At 40.9% G+C, this 9,294-nt stretch overlaps 2 non-coding genes across 2 annotated transcripts; both read left to right on the top strand.

The window, feature by feature from the left end:
• The first annotated feature begins 1,102 nt into the window (after positions 1-1,102).
• On the top strand, positions 1,103-1,175 carry TRNAR-UCG (transfer RNA arginine (anticodon UCG)). The gene has a single exon. It is a non-coding gene; the product is annotated as a tRNA-Arg (tRNA).
• Positions 1,176-2,552: 1,377 nt separating this feature from the next.
• TRNAR-UCG (transfer RNA arginine (anticodon UCG)) lies at positions 2,553-2,625 on the top strand. Its single transcript has one exon. It is a non-coding gene; the product is annotated as a tRNA-Arg (tRNA).
• The last annotated feature ends 6,669 nt before the right edge of the window (positions 2,626-9,294 follow it).

Here is a 9,294-nt window from a genome sequence, read left to right as displayed (position 1 = left end):
TGACAATAATGAGGTGGGTTCCCAGATCCTTCCGCGTACAACTCGACTAAGAGGACGAGAATTCGACTCTTAGGTTAATTTACAGTTATTATCAGATGTTAGTGATAATGACCAGACGTGCTCTCCGAGGCACGGAGGAAACGAATAGGCCAAATTCGGAGTCAACCATCCAGTTACCGACTTGGGTCAACGTTGCTTAACAATCACCATCGATTGATATGCGGGTATACATATTAATAACTAGCTTACGCTCGCGACTTCGTCCGCGTGGACTACACAGATTTCAGACTGTTTCACCCCCTTAGGGATTGAATTTTCAAAAATCCTTTCTTAGCGGATCCCTACGTCATAATAGCTATCTGCATGCCAAATTTCAGCTCGATCCGTCTAGTTGTTAGAGCTGTGCGTTGATAGATCAGTCAGTCAGTCAGTCACCTTTTCCTTTTATAATATACTAGCTGATCCCCGCGGCGTCGCCCGCGTAGATTTAGGTTTATAAAGATCCCGTATAGCCTATGTCACTCAGGAATAATGTAGCTTTCTACTGGTGAAAGAATTTTTAAAATCGGTTCAGTAGTTCCAAAGATTACCCCCTACAAACAAACTTAACGACATAACCTCTTTATATAATAGTATAGATTTAGATATTTTGTTATTATGATTATAATTACCAACATTGGGTGGTAAAATCGGATTAGTAAGAGCAGGGTAGGTATTGTATGTAACAGGGCGAAATGGCAATCGGGGAGGGAACGCCCCGCACACCCTCACAGCCTCCGCGTTAGTCCGGTGCGGGCGAGGCGAATGACGTGCGGGTGTGCGGGGCCTCCCCCGCCTCGTACCCCGATTGCTATACCTATCGACTTGTCACGGACTATATTATTATACCTATACTTGATCATATGGCTTAGTAATACGGTTCCGTTGGAGTTTGATTTCCTTGACAGGTTTTGACAGACAAACAGACAGACAACGAAGTGATCCTATAAGGGTTCCTTTTTTTCTTTGGATATGATGGTAGGTAATCTAATAAAAAGAGTAGCCTTAGGTTAGATCCCTCTAAAGCGTCTAGTCTAACATAAATTCGCCACTGCTTTCATCCGGCCGTGTGGCCTAATGGATAAGGCGTCGGACTTCGGATCCGAAGATTGCAGGTTCGAGTCCTGCCACGGTCAATTATTGTTTTTTAAGTATTTTATTAAATTACTATAGAATGCCCGATATTGGATTTTAAAATTTTCAGAGAACTAGTGTCAGTTCGAACTCCAAAGTTAAATTTTGAAAGCTGAAACCAATATGTTATCCAAAATAGGTCAGTGAACAAAATAATGTCTTTTTAGGGTTACGTGCCCGAAGGATGCCAACGGGACCGTATTACTAAGAGTCCGCTGTCCGTCCGTCTATCAGCGGGCTGTGTCTCGCGAACCATTATAGGTACCCGCTTCCATTTTGGATTGCATCATCACTTACCATCAGGTGAAATTTTAGTCAAGGGCTAGCTTGTATCTGAATAAAAAAAAACCTCGGTGCGCGAGTCTGACACGCACGGTTTTAAGCAATTCGTTCAATTTCGGTGCTTGCTTGCGCCTTCAGCCAAAATTTCGGCCCATTTTGGTCAAAGCCGAAGCCAAATGTAATCGTTGGACACTATTGGGAACTCTAATTTTCCGGTATAAAAAGTAATCTATGTCATTCTCCAAGTCATTATTAAGTAAATAATATATATCTATGCAAAAATTCACGCTGAACCGTTCGTTGTTCCGCTGTGCCATGATTGAAGGACAACCTAACGAACTAATAAACCAACAAACAGACACAATTTCGCATTTATAATTATACTAGCAGTTGCCCGCGACTTCGTCCGCGTAAAATTTCTGGTTTCTCATGAGATCTGAAATTTTAGCGCAGCAAAATGCCTCACTTACGGATACCTAAATGCCGATTTTCATGTCTCTACCTTCAAAAACATAGGACTTTCATACAACCTTTCATCCCTCCCCCCATTCCTTCAATGAATACGAAGATATTTAGGAATAATAGGATATAATAGGTAGATAGTTACACGTTTTACATAACTGTCTCATGGAAAAAAGTTTTATTGAACTATGAATATCTAGGAACTTTTAAACAAAATAACAATAGGTATGTATTGTCATTTATTATTTTGATATAATATGGCTACAGTAAAGGCTCATAGCATAAATAGTTAAATTAGTAGGTAGGTAATAAATGATAATATGAAAAGCACCTATCACATAATATAAACCTATGATATAAACCCAACCGATTAAAATGAAACTTGCAGTTTCATAGTTCGTTATAAATACCTATCTACCTACCTTTTTTCCGTTTACTGGTGCGCTTATATGAACAATTTTTTAAGCATTTTATTGGAAATATGGTGCCTATAGTCCGCGACAGGTCGAGATAGCAATCGGCGTATGAGCCGAGGGACGCCCCGCACACCCGCACTCGTCCGCACCGGGTTGCTAGGGGGGTCGTCAAGAGTTTAAATAAAAGCCAATATTATAAATTCGCGATTACGTTCACGCGACCGTGTGGCCTAATGGATAAGGCGTCGGACTTCGGATCCGAAGATTGCAGGTTCGAATCCTGTCACGGTCGATAAATTTCCTTTTTTAACATTTTACTAAATTACTAGATGGCATCCGCGACTTCAAGTGGATTTTTAGCATCCCGAGGGAACTCCTTTTTTATAACATAATAGGGTTGCGCTTGACAGCAATCATGTCTTACAGAAAGCCATCTGCATGCCAAATTTCAGCCCGATTTAGTTTGAGCTGTGTGTTGATCATCATCAGTCAGTCAGTCAGTCACCTTTTCCTTTTATATATTTAGATTAAGACTAGCGGATTCCCGGCGTGTGTCTCTACGCTAAAAAAACCTAAACCCATGTTCGCATTATTGCCTTTCTAATGAAAGTGGTTTGGGGCACATCGGTTGGATAGTTTCAAAGTATTATATTTACCATTGATGATGGAATCATTTACTGACAACGGTAAAAACATTTTTGTGTTTTATATAGGTACATATAAAGATTTGTTAGGCGGTTTAAATACTACCCATTTAGTTCAATGAATTGCATATAGGTACGTCATAGCAGTTGAATGCTGACGTCATGAACGTAAACTGGGCTAAGGCCGGCACGTTACCTGTAGTCCATAACTGTTGCTTCCCCAGCCGTGCTGGCGCCGCGCGGAAAGTATCGACATACCTACTACGTGCAGGTCTTGCAGGTTAAGCGAACGCTATGGTGTATTTAAGTCCCGCGAATTGCTAATGCGCTGGAACCATGTCTCATTAACATCGAAAAGACGTCATTTTGACGTCAGCCGAAATAAAAATAAACCATCAGCTCGAAACTTCAGTCTAGTGTTGACGTCACCAAAATGGCAGCCACGCACATTAGCAATTTGCGGGACTTATACTAATCGGTGATAGCCTAGTTAGAGTGAACTGGAATGAGGAAACTCTCGGTTTGATCCTGAATCGACAATATATCAAAAATACTAGATGACATAAATAAACTTAGGTTTCTAAAAATCCCGTGGGAACTCCTTAATTTTCCAAGATAAAAAGTAGCCGCTATGTCCTTCCCCGGGACGCAAGCTATCTCTGTACCAAATTTGACCAAAATCGGTTGAAAAGATGGGCCGTGAAAACCTAGCAGACAAACAGACACACGCATTTATAATATTAGTATGGATTAGGCTATGGTCAGAGTGAACTAGAGTGAGGCGATATGACAAATGTTAGGCTATTTTGACGTAAAATCATAGAACAAAAAACCAGCCAAGTGCGAGTCAGATTCGCACACCGAAGGTTCCGTTCTACAGTCGTATTTTTTTTGGACATTCATTTTGCACCGTAAACCAAACCCTGTTACGCATAAAAATAAATAAAAACCTGTTTTAGGTAAAGCCCTTTCACATCGTACCAGACTTAGCACATTATTATCTGGTAATCTTACTTTACTTACGAAGCTGTGGTAGCCTAGTGGTTAGGACGTCCGCCTTCCAATCGGAGGTCGGGGGTTCGATCCCGGGCACGCACCTCTAACTTTTCGGAGTTAAGTGCGTTTTTAAGTAATTAAAATATCACTTGCTTTAACGGTGAAGGAAAACATCGTGAGGAAACCTGCATGCCTGAGAGTTCGCCATAATGTTCTCAAAGGTGTGTGAAGTCTGCCAATTCGCACTTGGCCAGCGTGGTAGACTATGGCCAAACCCTTCTCACTCTGAGAGGAGACCCGTGCTCTGTAGTGAGCCGGCGATGGGTTGATCACGAATCTTACTTTGAAAATTGAAAATAAATATACTTACTATTATGTGATCATCAACAATAAATAATACTAATAATACTAATTATTTATTGTTCATGATCACATTTTTTTTGTTGAAATCACAATTTTACGGTTTTTGGATTTTCCTCTTACATATTATGCTATTAGACCTACCTATCTGCCAAATTTAATGATTCTAGGTCAACGGACGGACGTACCCTATAGCTTTTCTTGACAGACACGACAGACGGACAGACAGACAGACATACAGACAAACACTCAGACAACGAAGTGAAGGAGGAACCAGGTCGAAAAGTTCTTCGGCACACTCTCCGAAATATATTATACACTGCAAAATCTCTCTGTGTTCTGTGGTTCTGTGTCTAACACTATATAATTAACATTACAATGCTAATTTCTAATCTAAGCTGAATACATAATGAAGGATAATCAGCTACTGTTAAATTGCCCATGAATAACAAATTAAGACGCTAAGACGTCAATCTTCTATTCACGAGGTCGGGGTTCGATTCCGGGCACGCACATCTAACTTTTCAGAGTTATATCCGTTTTAAGCAGTTAAAAAACACTTGCGAAGGAAAACATCGTGAGAAAACCTGCATACCTGAGTTTTGCATGATGTTTTTTTTTTTTTTTTTTTTTTTTTTTTTTTTTTTTATTTTGTTTATTTGAAAGTAATCAAAGGTGTGTGAAGTCTGGCAATCTGCACTTAGTCAGTGTGGTATAATATGGCCTTATGGCCTTTTTGAGCCAGTCCCATTGGTAAGACCACATCACCACAGCGCACCACTACGCCAGAGGTTGAAAAAGTCATCATCATCATCATCATGATCAACCCATCACCGGCTCACTACAGAGCACGGGTCTCCTCAGAGTAGGAAGGGTTTTGGCCATAATCCATCACGCTGGCCATGTGCTTGCATGAATGGTTGAGTATGGAGAACTCTCAGGCATGCAGGTTTCCTCACGATGTTTTCCTTCACCGTTAAAGCAAAAGGTATTTAATTAATTAAAACGCACATAACTCCGAAAGTTAGAGGTGCATGCCCAGGATCGAACCCCCGACCTCGTGAATACAAGAGAAGATAGAATAGAAGAAGGTTGACGTCAGCGTCTTAATTTATAATTCATGGGCAATCTAACAGTAACTGATTATCCTGCATTATGTATTCTCTGATTAGGAGGCGGACGTCCTAACCACTAGGCTATCACAGCTTGACAGAGTATCTACCGATAATAAGAGGTTTAAAAACAGTTTTTTCTAGATACCTACTTATTGGATTTGCTTGTTTTTACCAGGAACTATAACAGTGATTCAGGTAAGTGCATCGTAAATGGTAGTAATTTTCAGGTCATTGAGCCAGTAAAAAGAATTTTGTATGCATTATGTCGCTGAAATCGAGTCAGTAGGCCGATGGTATCGATTTTTGAATAATATACTAACAGTTGCACGGAAAGCTAACCTTGCGAAATCGTCGGATGGCAAACAAGCATGCTAGCAGAGAGAACTGGAGTGAGAACTCTCGATTTAAGCATCTCCTGGCTGGGCTGCGGTTCACAGAATGCATCTACTTACCAAGTTTCAACAGAATAGCTCTTATAGTTTCGGAAAAAAGTGGCTGTGACATACGGACGAACAGATAGACAGACATGACGAATCTATAAGGGTTCCGTTTTTTGCCATTTGGCTACGGAACCCTAAAAATCGTACCCACTACTTACAATTTGATCTGATTTCTTTGGAGAGATTATAATATCGAATGGAAAAGGCTTGGTTTGTAGGCATGCAGCAATGCATAAGTTTGCAAAGTAATTGAAAATTAAAAAATGATGATTTATGAAAAGAGTTTCAAGTAAGAAGGTATAAAATCAAATAGTAAAATCGTAGAGAGGTTCGTCGGTGCAATTATCTATAGACATAATCCATTTACTTAGTAACGTTTATTTCCTCGAACACTGTTAGTTCGTTTTCTATTTTAGAATTCGTTTATTCGGTTTATTCATCATCATCATCATTATCAACCGATAGACGACCACAGCTGGACATAGGTCTCTTGTGGGGAATTCCACACACCACGGCTCCCTGCGACTTGTTAAATGTCCACCTAATAGGGGGTCTTCCAACGCTGCGCTTTCCGGTGCGAGGTCGCCATTCTAGCACCATTCGTTTTATTAGGTTATTCGTATATTTTCAGCCCAAGGACTGAGATGAAGTTACTTTAACATTGAAGGATCAAGACGGCGCGGCGCGGCGGCTTGTATATGTCCCGAAAATTGCTAATGTGCGTGACCGCCATTTTAGTAACGTCAGCACTAGACTTTATTTCGGAGGACGTCAAAATGACGCCATTTCGATGTTAATGAGACATGGTTTCAGCGCAATAGCAATTTGCGGGACTTATATATCGCTAAGTACAGTACGACAAGGCTCTTTTGGCAGTTAAATGACATTGACAGGGGGGCGTTAGTTGTAGAACAAAGGCTTAGACTATTCAAACAAGAACAAAGGGGACACTTGACGGCAACGTTAGTTCAGATTTCCGCCACGCGCCAAAAGAGCCTTGTCGCACTGTACTAAGAGTTATTATTTATAGACATTACGATTTTTAATACTTAAATAAAAAAATAGGGTCAACTGATGTTAAGTGATTTAAAAAAAGAATATTAGCCAATGGTGACTAAGTACCTAATATTCCCCTTTCCCCTCCAACTAAGCGTTACGCTTGTGCTAGGAGTAGGTACCTATGACAAAAGTGCAACAGGTGGGGTATGAACCGGTGCCCTTTCAAGTTTCAGTCCGTTTCTCTAAACCTTGAGCTATTGAGCCACTTTTGAGGATTACCACAGCTGCACATGAACATTTGCAGCACCAGAGGAACCGCCAATGCGTTGTCGGCCGTTCAGGAATTTGTTGATCCGCCTCTTGAATGTTGTAATCAAGTATAGATTACGATATTAAATACAATATTAATTAAATGAATCTTTACTAGACTAGCTGATGCGCGCAACTTCGTCCGGGTGGAATTAGGTTTTTAAAGAATCCCGTGGGAACTCTTTGATTTTCCGGGATAAAAAGTAGCCTATGTCACTTTCCAGGTCTTAATCTATACCCATGCAAAAAATCAGGTCAATCCATTGCACCGTTGCGACGTGATTGAAGGACAAACCAACAAACCAATAAACGAACAAACACTTTCGCATTTATAATAAGGGTAGACTGATTTCAATATGGGGCTATTCAATGACTTGTTAGAAATATTTCTAATAATTTTCTGATAATCAAATCAAGACTTACCTACCCATATTTTATTTTTGCAGTCAAATCAAGACTTTTCTCAAATCAGCAGTATTGCTCTTGTCGTAGGCGAGGATTATGATACGCTCACGCTACGACGCCGTGTGCGAAGGGGTTTAGTAATAGGTTTCCGTTGCCACCCTTTGGGTACGGAACCCTAAAAATAACTTATTAAAAAGTGTATTATTAGCCGGCTCGAGTAAACTAGGTCATAGGTGGGAGCAAAATAAAAGCGATAGACGTGAATCTAGTTTGGAATAATAAGCACGCCACTTCGAATGGGAGCAAAATGCATATGCAATTAGTTTGCAAACAGGTGCAGCTCCACTCTGAAGCCTGAACCTTCAATTGAACGTTAGAACCAGCGATATAAATATTGCACTAGATGCGGCGCTTCATAGCAGGTAACAATATGTACCAATGAGGTTTGTAGTTTGTATTGTCCACAATATGTCCGCAATGGAAAGGACCAATAGGCAAAAGGTATGTTGGAAGGCCATTCAAACGGTGGGCTGATGAGATAATACAAACTGCAGGGAAGAACTGGTTGTATCTGGGCAAGGACAGGGAGAAGTGGAAGAGGTTGGGGGAGGCCTTTACCCGCTGTGGGGCTCATGTTCCATGAAAAAAAAAACAGTGTTCACTTACTAATCTCTATGTGTGTCTGTGTGTATGTGTCTTTGTGTGTGTGTGTGCATGTCCCTCAAGTCATCTTTGAACCCGTTAACTTAGATTTGGTTAGCGCGTCTTCATGGAAGTTTTAATGATCGTAATTTAGCAGTTAATTACTAAGTGGGACAAGGTCTGCAGTCAAGGCTCTGCAGTGGGTTTTAAACGTATGTGGGAAACTGGGGTTATTAATAAAATGATTGTATTGGCGTACTTGTTTTCAGTAATTTAATTAGTTTTTGAAACGAGGCTAGCGGACGTTAGGGTGGAGGCCGCGCTAAAAGTGAAACAAACGAATGCGGCGATAAAAGACTGAAACTTAGCCCATTTGTATAAAAAAATCCGAAATGAGGAGATCCGCAGGAGAACCAAGGTCACTGACATAGCCCAAAATATAAGCAAGCTGAATTGACAGTAGGCAGGTCAGCCTGTCGTAGAGGCGATGGCCGTTGGAGCCGGAAAGTCCTTGAGTCTAGACCGCGTTTAAGCAAGCGTCGTGTGGGACGCCCTCCAGCACGATGGACCGAGATATAAAGAGGCTGGCGGGAAGTGGCTGGATGAGGAAGGCTGAGGACCGGGTGTGGTGGCGCTCTTTAGGGAAGGCCTATGTCCAGCAGAGGACTACCATGATGATGATGTATAAAAAATATACGAAATCTACGCGGACAAATTCATGGGCATCATTCATATGATAACTAAAATATTCCCTTTTCCCTTTCAACTTGTATACGCATTGCGTTGTACGGCTTGTACCACGTGTCTGGCTAATGTCGTAAAACATCCAGACAATGTGAACGCTCTCCTGACCTTGGCTGAGACCAATATTAAAGCTAGGCTTACATTATTGTCTTTATTTCAAAATGACTTTTTTGAAGTGAAAACTTCTTTATGCTTGTTGGGCGAAACCTTCAAGGTTGTGTCATCGACATGCTATTGTTATACTTAGTATATCTTCTCCTGTATCACCTTACACTGCCAAACGAGTGCTTAGACACTCGTATCAGAC

Source organism: Maniola hyperantus, chromosome Z (assembly GCF_902806685.2).
Source record: "Maniola hyperantus chromosome Z, iAphHyp1.2, whole genome shotgun sequence".
NCBI classification, from domain to species: Eukaryota; Metazoa; Arthropoda; class Insecta; order Lepidoptera; family Nymphalidae; genus Maniola; species Maniola hyperantus.
The sequence above is the reverse complement of the archived record's forward strand: the minus strand, read 5'-3'. Positions and strand labels throughout refer to the sequence as shown.